The sequence below is a fragment of the Ursus arctos genome, unplaced genomic scaffold (assembly GCF_023065955.2).
Source record: "Ursus arctos isolate Adak ecotype North America unplaced genomic scaffold, UrsArc2.0 scaffold_6, whole genome shotgun sequence".
NCBI classification, from domain to species: Eukaryota; Metazoa; Chordata; class Mammalia; order Carnivora; family Ursidae; genus Ursus; species Ursus arctos.
In genome coordinates this window covers 55,729,605-55,753,950 of record NW_026623078.1, presented here as the reverse complement: position 1 = coordinate 55,753,950, position 24,346 = coordinate 55,729,605, and the positions used below count along the sequence as shown (strand labels likewise).

The window sequence follows — 24,346 nt, the reverse complement described above, 5'->3', positions numbered from 1 at the left end:
AATTTCAAGATGTTCTGCTGTGAATACGGCACAGAAAACTGCAGTGGTATACAGAATCAAAGAAGGATTTTGTGACTGATGATAATAAAATGTATTTTTACTCATATAGGAATAATCTTATATTAATAGAGAAATGTTACAGAACAAAGAACAGATGAAATATAGAAGCAAAGTCTTGGACAAGATAAACTCCAGAGAGCAACAGAATGGTTCACCTCAAAAGTTATCTAGGGCTATGATTATGGGCAATTTTCTTCAAGTTTGTACTTTTGTGCACATATAAACAGACTGATAAATGACAGAATAAAAAATACTTATGCCTACAATATCTAATCTGCATGCCAAAGCTTTGTCTGCCTCTTTACAAAGTTCTACCTTTACTACCCTACCCAACAAGTGGAAGGGACTCTATCTGCTTAGTTATATTCCAGGACACTGATTCTGCCATATTTATCAGTGGGCAGAATCACTGGCTATTCAAAGGTCATATAGAAAGGTGTGATCCTCTCCTTGGCTTCTTCCTTTTTTGTTACTGCACTGGTAAGAGACCAAAGGCTTTAGCCCAATCCCCCCTCTCCCATTCTCCTCTCTTTTCCTGTCTTTTGCTTTCCTCATGAAAATCTTTCCTGCAGGTAGGAGGCTCCAGGCAACTCTTTTCTCCCCTTGACTCTCTTCTCTTCTCTCTCCTACACTTGCCCTAAGACGTCGTTGGTAATCCCATGGCTTTTTTTTTTTTTTTCCGATCAACAGAGACCCTTGTTTGATTTCTCTCTAGCAAATCCTTCTTCTTCTTCTTCTTCTTCTTCTTCTTCTTCTTCTTTCTTCTTCTTCTTCCTCTCCCTCCCCCTCCCCCTCCCCCTCCCCCTCCCCCTCCCCCTCCCCCTCCCCTCCTTCTCCTTCTCCTTCTCCTTCTCCTTCTCCTTCTCCTTCTTCTTCTTCTTCTTCTTCTTCTTTTTTCTTTTTTCTGAAGTGTAATAAATCCTAAGATTCAGATTTGGGCACAGGACCTAACAAGTCAATTTTTCCTACTTAGGTTGCCATGGATTAGGAAAAAATTCAAGAATTTTAGGTACCTTGGAAAATATCAAATAATAATGACAAAATATTATCTCCAAGCTCCTTGTCACAAAATACTAACAAAGTAGTCATGGGACACTTTGTCAGAATACTTAATCAAAATCAAGTTACGCTATGTACACCAGGAACAAAACCACAGAAGATTGACAGCTTGGATTCTAGCAAAGTCCCTGGGTGGTAGACCAGGGACAGAGCCCTCATTCTTCCTAGGAAGTTAGAAGAGCTGAACCAAAGAAGATATTGTCTTTACTCCCATAAATTTGAACTACTCTACAGAGAATGAGATTGGCCAATCCAGGATGTTATCCTGGACTCTGATTCACTCGTTAACTCGTTACCATTCTGGGTGGTTTCCCACTTTTAGCCACTGCTTTCCTGTTTCGGTGCCTGTCCGCTTGACCCAACCTTTGTTGTTCTCCCTATCTAACTCCCTCATTAAAACAAAAAAACAAACAAAAACCCAAACTCATATTTAGGTAATTTGATAAAATTTCTCTGAGGTTGCTTAAAACCATTGATAAGTATCTCTGGACCCATGAGGACTTTACTTAGCTAGTTGTGCATCTTTTATGAATAATTTTATAAATAAGTCATTTTACACCATTTTCTTTATCAGAAAGTCTTATCCAAGGCTAGTTTATTGAGTGCAAATTTCTTGAGATTTGAGGCTACATCATAGTCCTGTTTGATTTCCTCTAGACTCCGCACATACAAAACTTCTATTTATTATTTAATTGAAAAATTGCAAATATCATATAAACTGAAAGCCCCCAAAGAGGAAGACAATTGACACCCCATACTTAAAAGAGTTCCATTTCTATATTAACGTTCGCCAATGCCAGCAGTTGAACAACCTTTTATTTTTATTTATTTTATTTTTTTACACAATCTCTAGTTCATTCCTTCTTTTATCATGACTTTCTGCCCTCCCAGCCCAGGTGTTGGCTATTCCAGTGATTAGATCAAAGATGACCTTTTCGTGTGAAGACAGAGGTAAAGAAAATACTTAGTAAAAGTCTCTGCCTTTTGTATGTCATCAGTTAAGAGTTTTCCTTTCCCATCTGATAAAGGAACAATGTTCTCCTTTATCATTTTTTCTGAGTTTTAATGTATTTAAAAGAAAAAAAAATACAGTGTTCATTTTTTTCTTTATTTTTTCTTGACCTCATTTCTTTTGTTTTGGTTTTGTTGTAGTTGTTGCTTTTCTATGACTTGAACATGCAACTAGGTACTGATTGTAATTTTTTTTCAAATAATCTATCTTCCATTTTTATAGCATTTATTACTTATATTTTTAAAACACTGTATTTATCCACGTGAGATTTCTTTTCCCCTGCCAATCTGGTGTATAATAATAATTATTACGGCACTGATAGAAGTCACTGCCCTGTGAAAGCCAGACTACTCTTCATCAGATCCCTTTAAGTGATAGCTTGAGATTAAAAGAGAAAAAACGTGTCCCGGTACTCCAATGGAGGCTAAAAAAACAGAGAGAAAGGAAAATAAAATTGAAAATAATAATTAGTGCACTTAGAAGGCAAAGTCTGTCAAAAAGAGGTCAAAATAATTTCTAGGGGTGCCTGATAAAAAAGAATGTTGTGAAATATGAATGAGGGTTCAATGAATGGCTGGCTGAATTGAGGAAGTAAAAACCAAAATATGGGTTTCCTTGACCCTTTGCAAGTTCTTTGCTTCCATCTTAAGCAGACAAAAAAGATCCACAAAGATTGTGTAATAAGAATAGAAAATCAAGACAATTTGCCATGGATGGGTCTTCTGGCCATCAAGACATTAATGGACTTTTTGTTTCCCTAAGGCTTAAAGATGAAGATGGTGAAATCTTTTTTTTTTTTTTTTTAAATCAGAGGAGCTTTTATATTTATTTATTCCGGTATAGTTAACATACAGTGTAATATTAGTTTCAGGTGTACAATATAGTGATTCAACACTTGCATACATCACCCTATGCTCATCACACGTGCACTCCTGATTCCCCATCACCTATTCCCCCCATCCCCCCCATCACCCCATCACCGATAACTATCCGTGTGTTCTCTAGGGTTAAGAGTGGTTCTTGGTTTGCCTCTCTCTCTCTTTCCCTTTGCTTGATTGTTTCTTAAATTCCATATAAGTGAAAACATAATGATATTTTTCTTTCTCTGACTGACTTATTTCACTTTGCATAATACCTCTCTCTAGCTCCATCCATGTCATTGAAAATGACAAGATTTCATTCTCTTTTTTTATGGCTAAGTAGTCCACTGTGTGTGTACACACACATACACACACACACACGCACACACCCCCCACATCTTTAGCCATTCACCAGTCAATGGACACTTGGGCTGTTCCCACAATTTGGCTATTGTTGATGCTGCTGCAGTAAACATAGGGGAGCATATATTTTTCAATTAGTGTTTTCATTTTTGGGGAGTAAATACCCAATAGTGTAATTGCTGGGTCTGGGGTAGTTTTATTTATAACTTTTTGAGGAACCTTCATACTGTTTTCCACAGTGGTTGCACCAGCTTCCATTCCCATCAACAGTGTGAGAGGGGTCCCCTTTCTCCGCATCCTCACCAACATCTGCTGTTTCTTGTGATGTTGAAAGTAGCCATTCTGGCAGATGTGAGGTGGTATCTCATTGTGGTTTTGATTTGCATTTCCCTGATGATCAGTGACCGGTGATGGGTATTAAGGAAGGCACGTATTGCATGGAGCACTGGGTGTTATACGCAAACAATGAACCATGGAACACTACACCAAAAGCTGATGACATACTGTATGGTGACTAACATATCATAATAATAATAATAATAATAAATCTCCTACAACTCAACAACTAGAAGATAACTTATTTTTTTCAAGGACTGAGCACTTCAGTAGATATTTCTACAAAGAAGACATCCAGATGGCCAACAGACACATGAAAAGATGGTGAAATCTAACATAATGCTGGTCAGAGCACTTAGTGACCTTATGTATATGAAGGGGGAAATGATCTATGGATTTTGAATATTACTCATACCCGGAACATTTTTCTCCCATTTTCTTCTACATTTACTGAAGTCTCTTCTTTATTTACATGTTTTCAATTACATTCTATTCTGATCTTTATCAACTTTTCCTTTCTTCCAATTATAATTCCTAGTACGTCACACTCCTAATGGATAAAATTTAGAAGAGCTTTCTTTTCCTACTTTCTTTCTCCTCTTTATACATCACAATATTATCTCCAACACAGTTCCAGAATAGGTTTGGTAACTTGCAAAGTTCACTGCCCTTCAAGGAAATGTTCAAGGAGAGTTTTCTATTGTTATTAGACATAACACTGATATAAACTTTTTTAAATTAACCTTAGAACTTCACAGTGAACATTCTATTCTAGTGCCTCAATCATAGTTATTCTGGTCTTTGGATACTTTTGTGTATCAAGACTTCCATCTACCTAAAAGGCTCAGGACACATTTATGATTACTATTATCATTATTATTACCACTAGTAGTACTAGTAATTTTACTTGTTAGTTGCATCTATTTTTTTCTACCTTTTATTCCGGATATTTTAAATCTTCAAAAAGTTACAATATTAACATAATAAACGCCCATACACCATTCACCTAGAATTACAGATAGCTAACATTTTGCCTCATGTGCTTTATGTCTCTTTCTCAGTAATAATAATATCACTGTTATCATTTTGCTAAACCATTTGAAGTAAGTTGCAAGCTTTACGGCCCTTTATTCTAAGTATTCAGTATATATCATAAGAACAAAGACATTCTCTTATGCAGCCATAGTACATTTCACTAATTACGAATAATGTTGATAGACATAACTATGTAATATATAGTCCATATTCAAATTTTGTCAATTATCCTAATAATGTCTTTATAGCACCTTTTTTTACAGTTAACAATCTAATCCAGTATCATATTCTATTCTTACATAAGAGTATCACTTGTCTTTTTCTCATAGCATATACAAATAATCTGTATGGTTTTTTTTTTTAAGATTTTATTTATTCATTTGACAGAGATAGAGACAGCCATCGAGAGAGGGAACACAAGCAGGGGGAGTGGGAGAGGAAGAAGCAGGCTCCCAGTGGAAGAGCCTGATGTGGGGCTTGATCCCAGAACGCTGGGATCATGCCCTGAGCCGAAGGCAGAAGCTTAAGGTCTGCGCCACCCAGGCGCCCCACAAATAATCTATATGTTAATTTCATACCTCCAGCCGTAACCCAATAACTTAATATTCCTGTTCATTTACAAATTTCCTGAATTTGAAATTGTATAACCATTTGAGGGGTCTATATCCTGGTCTGTTTTCCTTTACAGCCTATTCTGATCACTATAAAGAGGCTATGCCTTTAGATAACCTCTGTAACCCAACTTAACCAATTAAACTGGTTTCCTTTCCCTAAGTTTAAAAACTCTTCCTAAAATCCCCTTCTGTTCTTGGATGTGGACAGTGTAATTACCTCCATCCTGTATTATTACATATAGATGGGCATCATTTAGCCATCTAGCTGTCCATTACCTGACAGTACCAATCCTTGACAAATTTAGCTCTTTGGACTTACGTGGGAGAGATTACTATTCTATTTCCTATCTCCTTCTCCTTGCCATAAGCCTTGTTTGACCAGCTCAGTATATGTCTTGGCAATATCGTCATGGTATGTGGACATAGGCTCACACACAGAGAGAGAAGCAATAGTATTGAATAGAGGCTTAACATTTTTGGGGTTTTAGGAAGCTCTCCCTAACATCTTAAATTCTAGCGCTCCATGACTTGAAAAATATATACGTGCATAACCTCTTATGTTACCTTCTCATGATGTTGTTTAACATCATAAAACAAGTTCCATTATCCACCCCCCCCCCCGGCACCACTAAGCTATAACAGTTCTGCCCTTGATTTACTTTGCACTGTTGTTTTAAGGAGTTGTTTTTCAGTAATTTACTGGTGTTTCATCTGAAATGTGGACCAAAACTTTGAATGGGCACATAGATTTCCTCTCACTTGTTACCATACATTTTAACATATTACTATAAGTTATTTCTCCAAAATTTTAAGCAAAATTGACTGACACTGATAAAACCCCCAAAGGAAATATGTAATATTCACTACTGCAATCCTAAACACATATAGATACACTATCACAAGTGCATATTTATTATTTTAATGTCTATTCATGCCCTTCAATGAAATTTTCTAACATTATAATCCCATGATATCACGCTCACTCTCTCCATGGTTGCACACTGACGTAATTTAGACAAACCACATAGCACAGGTCCTTTCCAGAAAGAAAGAAACTCTTGGCTTATTGGATAGAAATGTTACAAATTATCCATCCAAAGCACAAATCATAAACTTGACCCCCGTTTTAGATTTTTATTAGTACTGAAATAACTGATACTGACAGAACAAAGAGAAGATTCTTACAACCATAAAAATCACTTTGCTGCTACCAATATAACTGAATCCTACCTCTAATGGATTATGTGTCCAGGCCAGCCTCATAATAACATTTAGTAACTAACTCTGTCCATATGCTGGTGTTCAATGGCCAAAGGCCCCATTTAATTAAGAAGATGGATTTATATGTGCTAATAATTCAGGTTACAGCTTTGAGAGCATAGTATTACTCAAGCTAAAGAAAAAATCTTTTTAGCTTAACCACTTTTTTTCTTCCTGAGTATACTTCCCATTTCTGTAAGACATCTGATTAAAAGTATAGTTAAAATATCAGATATGCTTTAAATATATGAAAGCATAATATTATTTAACTCATGTTTATAAAATTCACATCAGGATAACCGTCTTCAATTTTAAAACAGACTCTCTTAACAAAAAAGGATTATTAATCTTGCGAAAACCTGATGTTGAGATAAATCTACTTATCAGACACAGACATGGAAAAACATAGCCAGTTTAACTTAGGAGCAAAGTTATCTAGAAATAACTTAATGGGCCCCATCATATGCGGTTTTATATATTTTATTATTTGTTCTGGTCATAAATCATGACAAGTATACCCCTGGCTAAAACATCTTCTGGGAATAAAGCTCCTTCATTGCAAAGTTAATGCTAAAAAGTACTTTGTAAATCAAATGAAACAACCACCGAGACTCAAAGCCATGAACTTCAAAAAGTGCCTATAGGTCAAAGCTACACATTGCCTCAAGCTAAACAAAGATAATAGACGTGACCAGTCCCAGACAATGCAGAGATGTCTTTTTGTGGAGCAGCTAGTATGCACCAGGCATTCTGATGATCCAAGCCAACACAACAGTGCACTAGACAGTCGTATTCAACATCCCACCACTGTAGTGACCACTCCCTTCATCTGAGATGCTCCCGGCATCTCCAGCTCTCTTATCTCTCTCTCTCTCTCCCTCTTTATCTCTCTGTACTACCAGAACATAAGAAGATCTGACTTCAGTCATTTACATCTTCTTGGCTGACGTACTAATACCAGACATATTGAAATGAGATAGGAAATGTTCATACAGCATTTACAATCTAAGTTTTTCATCTCTATTAATGGAATAAAAATAGCTGAAGCTAGATGAAGTCCATTCCTGGAATTGTGGGTAATAAGAGTTATTTGCTGACAATTGCTCGTTCCAGAATCCAGAGCTGTGGCCTAAGATCTCGCAGCACATTTTCTTTCTCCAGAAATATTGCCTTCCTTTCCAGAACACAAGTCAAGTCTCACACCCCACTTACTCTTATGTTAGCCGAACCTGCTCTTCTCTCCCCACCTTAACATTTATGGACACCAGCAGTAAAAACTTGGAAAAGAGAAAGAGGATATATACATTCCACATTCTTCTAGATATGGCAAAATCGTCATTTTAATAGTGGGAGTTTGGAGAAAAGGAACTGGGGATTAAGAGAGTTGCCATAGTCTTAATTGAGTATTCCGTGTCATAATAAAATGAATAAATTTATTCAGAAATAAAGTGAAGGAAGAAAAAACTGTGCTTGTCCCACTTAGTACTTAAAGTCAAGCATCAATATTTCAATTTAACTTCTGAACGCCTCTGGCACCACATTAGTCTGATTAGGCTCAGAGTGGTGAGAGAATATGGACCAGGAGATAAAAATCCCAGAGCCTTAGATTAATTTATACAGCTTTAATAAGAAATATTAGTAACCACAGCAATTACCTTTCATCTCCTTAACAAAATTATCCTTATTGTATGTTTATCCAACTTCCCTACCTTATATTTAATATAAAAATATTCTCAGTGCAGGGCACCTGGGTGACTCAGCCATTAAGCATCTGGCTCTTGATTTCGGCTGGGGTCATGATCTCAGAGTCATGAGATCAAACCCCACGTCAGGTTCTGTGCTGGGCATGGAGCCTGCTTAAGATTTTTTCCCTCCCTCTCTCTCTGACTACCCCCTCTCCCCCGCTCACACATGTGCATGCTCTCTCCCTCTCTCTCTCAAATAAATAAATAAATATTTAAAAAATATATTCTCAGTATGATGTCTATCCAACTTATCTTCCATGTAGAGATTTAGTATCTCTTCATAATCTCTTAAATAAAGATTTGTGGAAACTACACAAACGGTTATGTTAAAAGATGTGTCTCTAGTGATTCCTCAGTCAGTGTCTAGAAATCCTCACTCCTAAATCTTTCACTACCTAACAAGAAAACTACCCTAGATTACAGGTAGAAAGTCTAAGAGAGGTAACTCTGTGGTACAGCATGCCTGCTGATCGAATTATGTCAAGTGCCGTAACATTCACACAATTAAACGGCAACTGACATCAGTTCAGTGTCTTCACAAGTCTATATGGCATTCTGCATTCAACATGATCACGGTCATTTATTTTGAGATATTATAGTATCATGTGGGTATCTAATAGGATGCTTGAATTTTAACCACTAATCAATCAGCACGAGTGGATTAACTAAATGGTAAATTTATAAAGATGATGTCAGTCTTATGCCTAAGCTTTAACAGAGGCTGAAATTATTGCCAGGGTATTGGAAATCATCAATCATCTTGGAAAACTCTGAGGATTCCAAACAGCATGGTAAACTAAATGAAAGGAGCAAACTAAATGAAAGTTGTTCCCATTAAAAGTGCCTACATTTTTAAGTCCATGCAGCTGAGTAAAGTGTTTGTGGCTGAGTATGTCAGTCTTTCTCCTGGGAGAGCCATTCTGAATGGACTAAAAGAGAAATCATTTTTTTCCTCCTTTAAAAAGCAACATGGGTTGACTACGGGCCTTGCCCCCCCCTCCCCATTTGCTAAATAAATAACAAATAAAAAACCTGAAGCTAACTATTGCATGTTGATCTTACCGGATGAATATCTGAAAATGCTTTCTCATGGCAAAGAGAATCCTTTTTAATCCCAAATTCTATTACATACTTCTACAAACGACTTCAGAGATTATGGATTGCATTTAATCACCTATTTTAAATATTGAAATTGAATATCCGATAATGGAATTTACTCTATTCCTTAAATTTGCTACCCTAAGAGAGGTTTACCATCCACTGGAAGGAGTTTTATCTGGTTCCAGCAAACACATTCTGGCAATTTAAGTGTGGGATTTCTAGTTCTCAAATCTAAAACCCTGTCTTTTGTATCACCATTTCAAAATCAAACGAGACTTCTTATATTAGCCATGGGAAGAGTAGACTTGCAAATTGAAATGCCAATGATCTCCCATTCATTTCTTACTGGCTCTAAAATTACTGTATATTAGTTTCATCCTGTGAGTTATGAGATCACCATAGCTCACATTGAAAACTTGCCAAATGCCCTAATGCCTAATAAACAGGAAAGGGCAGGCCAGGGCCCTCTATACAAGCACTCATAAACTAGGCTGGGCTCATCAGAGTGAGTACAAAGGAAGTTTGAAAAGGTGAGAGCAAGTTGAGATAACAGGGTCCAGGACAGAAAAGTTCAGTGGGGAAATGAGGTGGAAGGAGAATAAGCCAAAGAAAAAAATGGGAAGGACTAAATGGGAGTCCAATAAGTACAGTAATGATCAGTGCCCTCAAGGCCAAAGACCAAGGCTGTGAGACATCAGACCTTCAGAGTTAAATTTAGCCAGCTTCTAAGGATATACTATATAATAAGTGGATTGCAGATGGAGACAGTTGTTGCCTAAGTAAACATAAAAATTTATTTTTTATAATTTGTAGATCTGAGGATTTTATAAGAGCTCCCACACTTGCTTTGGCCAACGGAACACATCGCTGTCGACCCTGTAAAATCAAATATCCATGTCTTTTGTACTCTTCCATCATGGATATATATGTAAATTTATCAAGACATACACAATCTCTGCATTTGATTATATATAAGTTTGGAGGTTAAAATTTCAGGCAGTTTAGTCACAGTGAAATAGGGTTTTCCAATCTCTTTAATGGACTCTGACACATTAGTTGAATCTAAGATCTTTACTAATTTGTACTCAAGATGAGTACATGTAAAATTTCCCCGAACCTCTTTCTTTTCCCTGAACTTTTCTTCCTGATTATAATTTAAATAAAAGTCCCATAATTAATTTTCAGAATGTAAATGTCTCACTCCTACTTGCCATGAATCATTCTTTAATTGCCCTATTTCTTGACCTAGTAATTATTGTTTGTCTGAATTACATCAGTTCTCCCCTCCCCCAATCAACCAATCTGGACAATATGTCGTAACATTATAAAAATTTACAAGTGTATCTTACAAACCAAAATGGAAAGCTATTTTTTATAAATACACTCAATTATTATTTTATGGATGCCTTTATCTAGCAACCATCTATTCAACCCTGGAGTAAGAAAGCTTCCAATGAGTCTTACATATGGGGAATAATGTTTCCATACCACGAATACTATGAAGATTGTCTAAGTAAAATGTAGTTCACACATATCAGTAAATAAATGTATTTTAAGTGTCCCCAACTTTTGAATAAACAGTATGCAAATAAAAATCTTCATTTAGTATCAGAATTCTGGATTCAAGCTAAAACCAGCATACAAATGGTACTGATTTTGCCTGTCTCTTGCCTACAACATATCCTCCTCTCTTTAAAAACAAAACAAAACAAAAAAAACCCACAACATTTTAACTCAATTTTCCAGCATATGCAAGTGGACAAGACAGGCTGTAAGGCACACACTGAGAAATACCTATCTATCAATTATTTAAATTAATTTTGAAAAATTAGAGAAGGCAAAACTTGATTTTGGACAATGGATCTTCCTCCTTCATACGCTCTCAGAACAGAGGGCTCGCACGGCTCCTTAGAATTCCCTGCGTCCTGTTCTCCCTGAAGCCAGCTGGCTTCCCCTCCTTCGGAAATGGCTTCTATTACTGCACCTTCCACCAAATATCAGCACATGGCCTCATGGCAAGAGGCAGCACAGCAGGGTAGAAATGTGGCGGCCTTGGGAGTTAGAGCTGGGGTTGAATCTCAGACATGCTCTTTATTGCTCGGAGCCTGACTTGAAATGTCATTGTGAGGGCAGTACGAGATAACCTAAATTAAACTACGTATTCCAATACCTGCTACACGATCGGCACCCAAGAAATGTAGTTTTCTTCATTCCTTCCTACACTGAAAAAAATAAAAGTTCAAAAAAGCCATGTTACACAAATATTTTTAAACCAAATAATTTAGCCACGCTTCCACCTTAGAGCCCCCGTATCAAATGATCTTTTCAAAGGTACACTTGGTGGAATGGCCACACACAATGGACAAATTAACATGTTTTCTATATATTTGTCAAGCCAAAGGGGGACAAAATGTCTTATATATAAGACACCGCCAGTATCATAGATGAAATGAATAATAACTTAAATAATAACTTAAAATATCATCAAAGACCTAAATACATACTAAGAGATATTTTAGTAAACACGTAATATCCAGGAAGCCTGATTTTCAAAGTTTTGAACACACAAATATAATTGAAGATACACATTCAACCTTGAGCACTTTCACAAATCCCTTGACAAAGTAAACAAGTGAAGAGAAATATTAACCAAGAGTTCCTTTGCCTACAGTAGGTGTCTTAGCACCTTCCAAAGCTCTAAACAGAGCTGCTCAATTTGGAAATCCTGTCAGAAATAAAATCAACAGTTATACCAGAAGAAAACAAAACAAAACAAAACTTATTTGTGACCCCAGACCCAAGGTCACTCTCCCGAGCCCAGGAAATTCTATACCAAAATTCTGGGATTCGGGGCGCCTGGGTGGCACAGCGGTTAAGCGTCTGCCTTCGGCTCAGGGCGTGATCCCGGCGTTATGGGATCGAGCCCCACGTCAGGCTCCTCTGCTATGAGCCTGCTTCTTCCTCTCTCACTCCCCCTGCTTGTGTTCCCTCTCTCGCTGGCTGTCTCTATCTCTGTCAAATAAATAAATAAAATCTTTAAAAAAAAAAAAAATTCTGGGATTCAATCAATAAAATGTATCAAATTTAAGCTTAATGGCACAAGATGCCAATATTATAAATGGGTTAACGAAAACAGCTACTTCCACATTGGGACATACTCAGTCTTCCCCCACATTGATTCACTCACAGAGGGAGACCCTTTTGAGGGAAAAAACCTGTGTTTTACTTACATAGTTTGCCTTTTCCACTCTCCAAGAGTCTAGCATTATGGTATAAACAGGCATTTAAATAACATCAGTAAAATTAAAATAAATGAATATAATAAACAGAATGTAACAAAAACGTAAGCATGATAAAATCTGAGTCTTTCTAGATGAAAAGAAGAGCCTGCTATCATCACAGCGTCTCAGCATCTCCAAATCACTAAAGGTAATAACCCTCCAGGGCATTATAACTTTTCAGCAGGTATCAGACATAACACAAATTCAATACAATCAGTCAGACATAAAATACAGACTTAGTAGCACCATTATAAAGATCAGTCAACCCAGATCCAGTATAACTATTGTTACCCCACAATATTATACAACCTAAGAAGGTAGAGAAAAGTTTTTGGTAGGGCAAATGCTACCTCTACCTAAATAAATGCTTAACAGTTCATATCCAATATGATTTTACTTCTAGATGCCTTGACTGTTATAACTGAGTCTCAACTCTAAACTACACTAAACTGGCAAAGCCAAAAATTATCCTCATATACTCGATAACATACTGCAGGATTTCCACAAATATTATACACACACATTCATATATACAGAATCAATTATAGTCAAGATTGCAATTTCTATGAAGCATTATTATGAAAGTTCATTTTCAGAAAAAATTTATATAACTACAAGAGCTGATGTAATCTCCACATTTTTTCTTATTAATACAGTTTTTGTATGTCTTCCCTGAGGCAACCCAGCCTGCCTGGGGAGGCATAGGAAAAGGCACATAGAAGGAGGTGGACACAGCCCCTTTCCATGGCGAAGAGGATGAGAAAGGCCACCATCAGGCAAAAAAGCACCATGGCGTCCGAGAGGGCAAAGCCCAGAATGGCGTAGAAGAGCTGTTGCTTCAGAGAGAGGTTCCTGCCATAACCAATGATGAGACTCCCAAACACAGCCCCAATTCCAGCCCCAGAGCCAGCAACCCCTACCATGGCACCCCAGCCCCAATGCACTTGGCTGCTATGTCCATGTCCCTTGAAATGGCGCTGGTTCAGAAGCTGTGGTTAGGAATAGGTGAGGTCAGGGGATGAGGGGCTGCCAAGCTGCTGAGGCTTGCGTCTGTCAGCATCTCCAGTGGGTTTAGCACCACTGCAGACAGTGATCTGCTCAACAGCTGAGAGGTGCTCCTGACCAAGAAGGGGGTAGAGACGAACTTTGCACAGGTGGACATTTTCAGGGGATGAGTGGCTGTGGCAGCAGAACTGCTCCCGGTGCAGAGTAGACACACAGCTGATGTAATCTATATTTTTAAATGATACTAATTAATGATCTTATTTATGTGATGTGGCTAGAGAGACCAATGTATGGCCAGCATATTTACATAGCAAACTATGAAAACTTGAATGATCTACAGAAATTGTAAAAGTCCTATACTATAACTAATATAGTACTCCATCCCACTTATTATTTAGCACCTCAATATGCAAAAATAATTAATTATTGGTATGGAGATTAGCAATCTCTGTTCATTAGGAAAACATCAGCCTGATCAAGCAGTTCAGGGAATCTGAGATTTGACTGATTCTGCAGATAGTTTCCTGTATGATGAAAGAATACAGCCATGTGCCAAAACGAAACAAGCCTAAATGCCAAGACAGGGCCAGAATAAGGCTGCTCTACAGTTGCTTTTGTTCTCTGCTAGGTTGGAAGGACACAGAGCTGAATAAGGCACACAAGGGCTCTTAGGAAAGACCGTGGAATTTCCATTGCTTATCAGAGTGATCTAGTGCTTTTGTTTGCATTTTAATCAGTTCAGATGAATGAGTTCAGAATACACTTCAAATACAGATGAAAATTGTGAAATAGCCAATATTTTTTAAAAACTTGATTCAATGTGCTGCATTTTATGATGATGGGTGAGAGATCAGAAATCATTAGATATAACTTGTTCAATTGAAATACAGGGGATGGATTTGCCTGATAATGATACAACCTGATCTCTAGGGTTCCATAGACAGTAGCTCTCAGACTTTCTATATAAGGTTTACCTGGAGAGCGTGTTTCTCCGTGGATTCCTGAGCTCCATCCAGAGCTTCTGGGTTAGTAGATGTGGGGTGGAGCCCAGGAATTCGTTTTGCTAACTGGCTTCCAGGTGTTGCTGATGGCTTTGGTCCTTCAAGTAGCACCGCCGTATACTGTCTCTGGCTCTGGAATTGGCCGCCCCTGAATTCCACAACCCCATCATAATCCAGCTCTGGTCACAGCTGAGTCACACGAACAACCCCAGCAAAAGTTTACCAATATGTATTAAAAATCAATCTCAAAATACTTCTGCAATACAGTTACTAAAGCCAGCCCCACAAATGCTGATTTGCTAGCTCTAGTTTTGTGACACACTAGGTTATCTCCAGTTATCTCCAGGGGTGATATAAGAGTCTCACAAAATTAATTTTACTCCATTTTAATTGAATGAGGCTCACATCTGGAAAATGAATGCAAAATTTGTTGGTTAAAGTGAAAGTAAAGAACAGCTGAATCCATTAACTCTGCTCTTATAACCTAAAGCTCTTTGCTTAATTTTGTTAAATTCATTGAGGATTTTGCTTTTAACTTGGACCTTGGGCCTCATTCTAACGGAGTGGCAAAATGCTGTGGTCAAGTTGCAAACTATTTATGGAAGGGTAATTACAAACATGCAAAGGCTCTGATGAACCCGGTAACAGGCAGAGGCCTGGTGGCACCGCCACTCTATGGGTAAAGAGACAGATGACTTACACGTCCTTCCTTTCACTAACCTATTAGCTCCAAAATGAGTTATTGAGAACTAAAATGATAGTCCTTAAAAACTGATGATTTATCTCTATCTTCAAGCTAGTGGTAATTATTTTTTAAGAGAATATTTTTTTTTCCCAAGTGGCAGAAAATCATTCTAGAAACAAACATGAACCATAATCCCCAAGCTTTGGGGGAGAAAATAAGCTTATTCTAAATGTATGGGAAAATATTATTCAATACTTTCCCCCAATACACATATGCAGCTACTTATGAATTTGTAACACACAGTCTGTTTTTAAAAGTTGAACAAGACATGAAATGATGCCTACCACCTGCTTACCATAATGCTATGAGATTTAGGGTTTACAAAAAAGCAAAAAGGGCATAAGTACTCTTTCGTTGTTGTTGTTCTTAAAACACGTTCTTCATAGGGAGACAAAGCTAACCTACATGTAGAAAAAAAATGTAGAAAACAAGTGTCAAAATGCCTGACACTGTTTTTGCAAAAGAAATATAAAACAGAGTAATTACTGTGGATTAGAAGAATACTGGGAAGCTTCCTGGAACACGTGAGACTTCCACTGGACCTTTTCAACATGGAAGATTTAGATGATGAAGGGGGAAAGGCAGGGCATGGTATGAGCAAAGGTAAGGAACAGGGACCGGAAGTGAATGGATGTTGTGGGATGGGATATAGGAAGAGCAATATTGCCTCGCTGGAGCAGAGGTTCCTTATGACCTAGAGAGTGTAAGAAATAACTTGAAAAAGGAAAAGTAATGGAAAGTCCTAGAACAAACGAAGAAGAGTCTGGACTTAATGTAAGTAGTTAATAGGGAGCCATAGAAGATTTTAAGCAATGATGACATGTTGTCAGTTGTTTTTGGAAGGTCAAGCCGACAGACTTGAGGAAGGAAGGTTTACAAGCAGGGTGAAGCAATAAAGAGGAAAAACAGAGGCCAATTCAAGACTAATTTCTAGAAAATAGAGGCAAGAAATACAAATATATTCAGATACAGAAATAAAAGCTAGAAACATTACAGTAATCAAACGTGGGGGGTGGGGAGATGAGCCACAACAACTACGAAAGCAAAAAAACCAAAAAATTAAATACAGACAAGAAAAATCCGTCTTTTTAAAAAATCTCTTGAAGTAGGACATTATTTCTGTATTTATAAAAATAAGCTAATTGTTTTATATGTATAGCTAGTGAGAAGGTCAGTATTCACAACCCCTAGCTTTACAAGAAGTACAGCCCTGAAGGAGATGGAAAGTAACACAGTTGCTTATAGCCTCTTAGATCCCAGATCCTTTTGATCTTATAAGAAGGAAGGGGGGAGGGGAGAGGAAGGAGGGAGGGAGGGAAGGAAGAGGAAAGGGAATTTACAAAATGTGTGTACTGCATCAAATGGAGCTGTGTTTAAATTTTATTGTCTACCAGCCATTTAATAAATATTTAATGAGAACCAATCATGTACTAGCAATGCATTAGGTATAATGGACAAGGTACAAGTACCTAAGGTCAGTTGATAACTCCTCCGAACACCACAAATACATAAGAATCAGTCCCATCCTTCTAAAAGCAGCCCTAAACTTGAAAACCAAGCACCAAAAGGAAATCCCCATACTCTCCTGAACAGTAACAAAACTGCTTACCCTTTATTAAAGGAAGTCTGAGTTACATACAGGATGACGAAAAAAAGGTGGAATTCTCCTGAAAGTGGAAAGTTTAACTAGTGTTTGCCACAATTCCCTTTCATAAAAACTTCTATGTAAAGAGTTCATAGTATAGCTTTCAGAGTTCAAAAAGATGTAATCAAACCGGTGTTGATTACCAAAGAGAAAAGAGGGAAGGAGGAAGACAGGGCATGCTTAATCTTTTCCCGGTGTTACCCTTTCAATAAGAGAAGCATACATTTTCACCAGTTCATTACAAAACCTGATGACATTTACATGTTCAAACACATACTCCATTTAAATGAAAGCATTGTGATTATTACAATTAAGCTCCTACCTGAAATTTATAATATATGCTGAAATAAATTGCATTTCTTTATTTTGCAGTCTCCTAAACTATACTGGTCAAAGTGACTTTGGGCATATTCCCTACATATACAAATCTAAATGGCAAAAGCAAATAAATGAATGGGCTTGTGAGCAACCTGTCTTGTCATTTATAGTTATTCTTCAAACAGGGAAAAAAAAAAGAAAAGAAAAGTAAGCAAAAATAAGTAACTCCAATAGGATCTTTAAATTTTAGGTACTCACTGATCAGAAGATTGAAAGTCAAACTCGTTTGACAAAAGGCATAGTGAATAGAATTATTACTATAAAAATTTTATGTATACTGCTCTATTGTGACTCAACTTTTTTTTCAAATTGTGGAAATCTTTTAAATTCTAAAAAATAAGGCTATTCTCAATATGAACAGATTGATTAAATAAAAAAAGTTTAAAAAACCCCAGAACAATAAATACCATAATACTGGATTAAAGAATCCTTGCCCGAAGAATTTTTGATGCAATTCCTTAGTGTAGTCTGAGGTGAGAATAAGCATGACAAATCACGATCTATTCAGCTCTCATCACCTTAAAAAAAAAAAAATAGTACCATCCAATAGTAACTTATAAAATCAAAGCTCCAAATGTCTTTGGCAATATATTGTATTTTGCCAAATAAAAGCAGCAGTGATGCTAAGAACCACATTAAAAACCAGAGAGTAAAGTTTTAAATGGCTTTAGAATTAAATCTCCATTCTTTTCAATGAGTAAATTCTCATATTAAAATACTGTGTCAAATTTTATATTATTAAAATTACAATAAAAAAACGTGTTATGTCTGAATCGAGAGATACTTTAAGACATTTGAAGTAAAGGGGTTTTTTTAGGTATCAACCTACTAGGTATAACGTTCAAAATTGACAGTTGCATTGCTTCTCATTTTAATGTATGTGGTTTTGTAGTACAATTAAATGCATCAGACAGAACATAATTAAAGGAACAGAAGAGTAGTATCTGTTATATTCTCTTTGAACATACAGATGTTAAATGATCATACCTCACCAGTACATGCCTACTGCAACTCATGTTTCACTTTCCAAATGCTCAGGGTTTAAAACAGAGCAGACTGCACTTTTGATAACATCTGCTACAACAAATAACAAAAAAAGAGTGTGAAGTCTGATGAATGTTTAAACAGAACATTTTTTATGGATCAGCTAAATCTTTTCTGCTTTTTAATTAAAAGTAAAGAAAATGGAACTTAATTATCCTGTAAAGATTAGCTTGTGGGCATCTTCCTGTAAATTACTTCTAATTGAAAGCAAATTGTCAAGTGACATTCAAAGTACTGTCCTTTAAAACACAGCTGTTCTACTGCTGATTTCAGTGCATTGCAGTGTTTTCTTGTTACAGTATGGCATATTTGAATATTTTAACAATTTCACTGGTTTTGTATAGATTTCCATTTAATATATCTTAATCATATTTCTTCGCGTAAAAAAGTCAGCATCGTAAGTGGTTTGCCGCATCTTGAACCAGCCCTATCATGAGAGCTCTCCATTGAGGCTTACTTTTTTAGATTTGTTTGCTTAAAGTACAGCTACATCTGGACAACAATGAGCCAGGAAGTGGGTGATTATACTCATTAGACTACTCTCACAACCCAAATCCATAGGATACCTGTATAATTAAGTCACAGTTTACTGATGCTTTAAAATACATTAAAAATTTAAATGAAATGCATACTAGAAACTGAAAATAAACAATTTTTAGAATTTAGTACTTGCCAGAAACTCCAATTTTTTAAAAAATTTTAAATAAACACCTAAAGGGCAATATGAAGACAGCTAACATAGGAATTCTTAATGTAAGACTTTAATATGAAGACTGATGAGATGCAAATGAGGAACACAAATGCATTAGCCCACTAAAATGTGTTTCTACTTCTACCCACTTACATATGTATCCATCCACCCATTACTTTGATTGGTTACTACTGCTTAGCACTGTGCTCAGCACTGGAAACAAAACAAAATCGACAGAATTCCAGCTCTAACGGGACTTATATTCCAGAACAGGGAGAAAGAAAATTAATCCTAGAAAGTTTCTGGTGTCAAGGATCTGTTCAGGGTTGTGGGCATAGATTGCTTAAAACAACTCAACAAACAAAAGTCCTTACCTGCATGGAGTACTTATTTCAGGTGATGATAAATGCTTTGGAGAAAAATAAAGCAGGGCAGGAGTGACCACCGTTGACAAAGGAAGGGGCATATCCTCTATGGGGTGGTCAGGGAAGACCTCTCTACTAGAGTGACACTTGAACTGAACCCAGATGGATTTTTGGGAAGGCGGCCTTACGACAGTACGAAGGAGTCCCTTCAGAAGAATTAGGAAAGAAGAATTTTGATAGTCCAAAAACACAGCTCGAGAAAGGCCAGAGTTAGGAAGGTAAAAGATTATTAATCATGTTTGAAGACTTACGTGTTTGCTTAGCTAGTAACATGATCCAAACCATGAACCCAATGCATGCCTACTTTACATCCCCCGGTAAGTAAATTATGTTCCCAAGCTGTATATTTAGCTCACACTGTAAGCAATGCATGTAGTTTATTTTTACATTATGGTACACAAATGATTTTCTCCAAAGCAAAATAATCTGTATGAGTTGCCCGAACTATAACCGACAGGTACAGATAAATAGGCAGGCAAGTAGGTAGGTAGTAGCTGGGTCTGTAAGCAGGTAGATAAATAAGTTCTAAATATTAACATTCGAAGATTTTTTTTTTTCAATAAGCAAAAAAGCATTCTTTAACAGTGCAGGACTAAATCTTAAGCATACTTTAGGCTCTGTTTTTATACCAATATTTGTGGAGACTGTCTAAGAAAACACAACTAGAAAGGAAATCCTGACTCTTATTCTCATTGGTTCACGCACACTAACATATCCAGAAAATGAAAGGGAACAGAAAGAGAAAAGAAAGATGGTGAAATGGGAACTTTGGATGTTTTTTAAAGTCACTTCAAAAGAACTGGAAAACAAAATGAAAAAAAAAAAAAAAAAAGGAGTCCTGCCTGGACTTGTTTACAAATTAAAGTCATGTTCTTCCTTAGTGTTGAAAGGATGTGGGCTCATGTATTGCCAATATCATAAATCCCACTAATTATCTTTAACAGAATTCACTGAAGGGGTTTAAAAAAAACAACACTATGTCTTACTAATTATATAAATTATAATTGAGATGTAGAAAATACACATTTTAAAGCACATGAATTCAAACTATGAAATTAAATTAAAAGACACGATTCAAAGCAATAAAAGAAGCAAGCATATTTTAGTTAGGCGTGTGAAACTACGCTTCAACTATGGGCACAAAATTAAAATGTCATTTTATGAAACAACATTTAAAACATCCAGCAATGTATAAAATCAGCACAACATTATCCATCGTGCACCCAAGACTTGGTCCCAAACTTGAGATGCATAAAGTTTAAAAGATTAGGCACCAGTTGGCCATAATTAAGTTTAGCTTAAAAAAAAAAAAAAAAAAGAAAACCTAACTTAATGGACTTTTTCACTTAAGTATGCATAAGAACCACCTGAAGGGCTTGTTAAAACCCAGATTCCTGGGCCCCTCCCTCAAGGTTATGGACCAGTAAACCTGGAGTAAATTCAGAAATTTGCAAGCTTTCAAGGGGATGCTGAGGCTGCTGGAGTCTACAGAAATGGCGATCATTTTGGCTAAATAATTTCTCCATTGATTAAATACTATAAGTTTCGCTTTTATGTAAAATTGAACCATTTTATCCAAAGAGGAAAATGGTCACCTATCTTTTCACACCGAGAATTTTGAACATAAATTTTAAAGGAGACAAATATTTGGTTTGGGGAAGAAAGAAATATTTCTCTCCCAGTTAAACATTTCAGATTTCACTTATTTACACTTTTAATCAGCAATACTATTGTGAACCCCATTTAATCATTAAGTATATAAAGATAGTGAACACAATTTCAGGGCAACACAGATTCCAATGAAAGGAATCTGAGTCAGGATCTTTAAATACAAAACTATAATGTACCTAAATATTCCAGTGAAATTCGATGTAAATTTTATGAGTTTGGAATAAAATAGAATATAGTGATTTCTTATACCAGGGAAAATATAACTCAATTTTATATCCTCCAAAAGTCACCAACAGATAAACAGTATGATAATATGCTAAAATATCTATTAAGGTAAAAACCCATTCTTTTGTTCAGTACCTAAAAGAAATCAGAATTTGTTTAACTTTTCTTTGTTACCCCCCTACCTTGAGAATGCCATCCTTGTCTTCTAGCTACCAAAACCTTCCATTTTCTTTAACTTTCAGCTGAAGGTTCAGTCAATACAAAGCCTTCCTATCTAAAATCTACACTACTCTATTTATCTGATTATTCTTCTCTGAATATTTTCTTACTCAAGTATTTCATAAACTTCAGAGTGGAACCTTTTTTTTTTTTTTATCAAAGATTTTATTTATTTATTTGACAGAGATAGAGACATCCAGGGAGAGAGGGAACACAAGCAGGGGGAGTGGGAGAGGAAGAAGCAGGCTCCCAGTGGAAGAGCCTGATGTGGGGCTCGATCCCAGAACACTGGGATCACGCCCTGAGCCGAAGGCAGACGCTTAAGGACTGCACCACCCAGGCGCCCCAGAGTGGAACCTTCTGTCTCCTTTTCGTGCTACAGCATTCAGAATAAATGGTCAATGAGGAGTAGATTGCCATGTTTCTTTTCATTTTCAACACACAGCCCCGACCGAAGAAATCATTATTACACACCTGAATTGCTTTAACAGACTCCCAGATGGGCTGCCTGCCTTCAGCCTTTGTAATTACTGCTTGATGATACCACACTGTTGGATTGTTTGATCCCTGTCCAAAAACTTAACATTGATATTCCAAAATCAATGAATTCTAGAATTTCCAAGAATGTAGAAACTCTAGAAGTCTAATGCCAAAGCTATAATTGTTTTCTTTATCCATTCCTTCTGCACCCTAACCTCCTAAAATGTATACATCCTTTAATCCACTAATCTTACTGCTTGAAATCTATTCTTTGAGAAAAACCTAGAAGCAAATGACTATATGCATTAATTTAGTCATTGCAGTAACAGTTATAAAAATTGGATGCTAGCCAAACACCTTAAAATAGAAATATTTAGATAAATTGCAGTAAATCAGCTGAGAGACTATGGAGCAGAAATGCAAAATGAAAATCAATAAGACCATGTAAAAATATGGAAAATATTTCTTCTTATAAGCACAATAAAATTATATCTGTATTACGACTGTGTATATAAACATAAAGATATAGAAAACAGAAAAACCAATGTGTTATGCTAAGTATTTTTTGTTTATATTGTTTTTGTAAAACATTGGGGTCAGTACACACCAAATACTGACTCCTGCATCTTCTGTATCTCCATCTCTGGAGTTATGCAATATATGTGATGCGCTTCATCATTTAGAATGATGATGCAGAGTTTCTAGAAGGTCTTAAATTACCATAAGTTTCATTATGTTCACCTTAAATGGGGCATAAACTTTTCACTAAGAATTTCAGTAAAGGTTGTAATAAAACAGAATTTCTGGATAACCATCAGTTAAGTTCAATTAATCAAAATACCCAGCGGTTCATTCCAGGTTTTACCTCGTATTGTGTACTAGGATAACTAAGAGCAGATGGGTTTTGTTGTCACATTCTTTGTTATAAGGCTTGTATACAATTACAGACTGTATTACTCAGGCCTTCAGAACTGAATGGGAATTGAGCAGCTGAAGTCCAGGCCATTCGTTTGAAAAGGAATGTCTTCCAGCTATTTTTCTTTCTGGTTATATTGAACTTTCATATGGATCTGACTACGGATAAATAAAAGCCAGAATAGCTCCATGACTGACTTATCCTCATTTGAAAATTCTGGCATTAAAAAAAATCCAGTACCTAATCAGTTAATATTAATGTGCTCAAAGATTTTGCATGTCCACTAAATAATAGTACAACCTTATAGTGGGACAATTTCAACCCAGACTCCTTGGGCTCATTTATCATCTTTTTCTGTAACCCTGTAATAGTTCTTTTGGAACAGAGGAAGAAGATAAATGGATCCCTGAGAAACAAATATTTACAAACCTTTTGAAAATGCTTTTTAAGTAGGAAAGGAAATATTCCATTATCTATGCTGATCATATGAGAATTCACTACACAGGGTCAAGTAGAGTGTGTGCTGTTCAACCTCGCAATCGTTTGCAAATAAAATCAACCAATTCCAGATTTCAAACTTATAAATGAAATTCCAAATCCCAGTCATCTTTTTACATAATTACAAAGGGGATTCTGATTGCCTATTCTTAAATGGATTATATACTCTATGGGACATCTACCAGTACCTTTATTGGTTTACTGTTGTGCAGGCCCCATCACCTGACCCTCAAAAAGAAGGGAACAGGAGTTAAAATGCAAAAACCATCAATGGTAAATTCCAGTCCCCGAGTTTCACATGATCACAGCACACATTAACCGTTAATACCCTTTTTTGTTTTAACTGAAATAAGAAACATTTCTTCTATAAAAACAAGAAATTACTTGGAAAATTGAATAATACAAACAATAGTCCCAATTTTTCATTTCACTTTGCTTATATAGAAAAAGCCATAAGGAAACACATCTGCATTGTGGCCGCAGCTATAACCACGATGAAAATCTGAGGTTTGTCATTTAATCAGACACTACAGAAATAACAGAGAACCCTTAATTCCTGGAAAAGCAATTCAAATCATAAGATGGTAAATTATAATTCTTGGCTTCTTATACAAATGCCTGCACTAAAAAAGAATATATAAACATGTAAAGCATGGATTATTCAGCATTATATACAT

General features: G+C 36.3%; 1 protein-coding gene and 1 pseudogene across 2 annotated transcripts in view; both read right to left on the bottom strand.

Annotated features, from left to right (window-relative positions):
- Positions 1–24,346, bottom strand: part of ZFPM2 (zinc finger protein, FOG family member 2) — a 443,324-nt gene that overhangs the window by 389,815 nt on the left and 29,163 nt on the right. The window lies entirely within an intron of this gene.
- LOC125281066 (ATP synthase F(0) complex subunit C2, mitochondrial-like) overlaps positions 909–24,346 on the bottom strand; it is a 52,032-nt pseudogene continuing 28,594 nt past the window's right edge.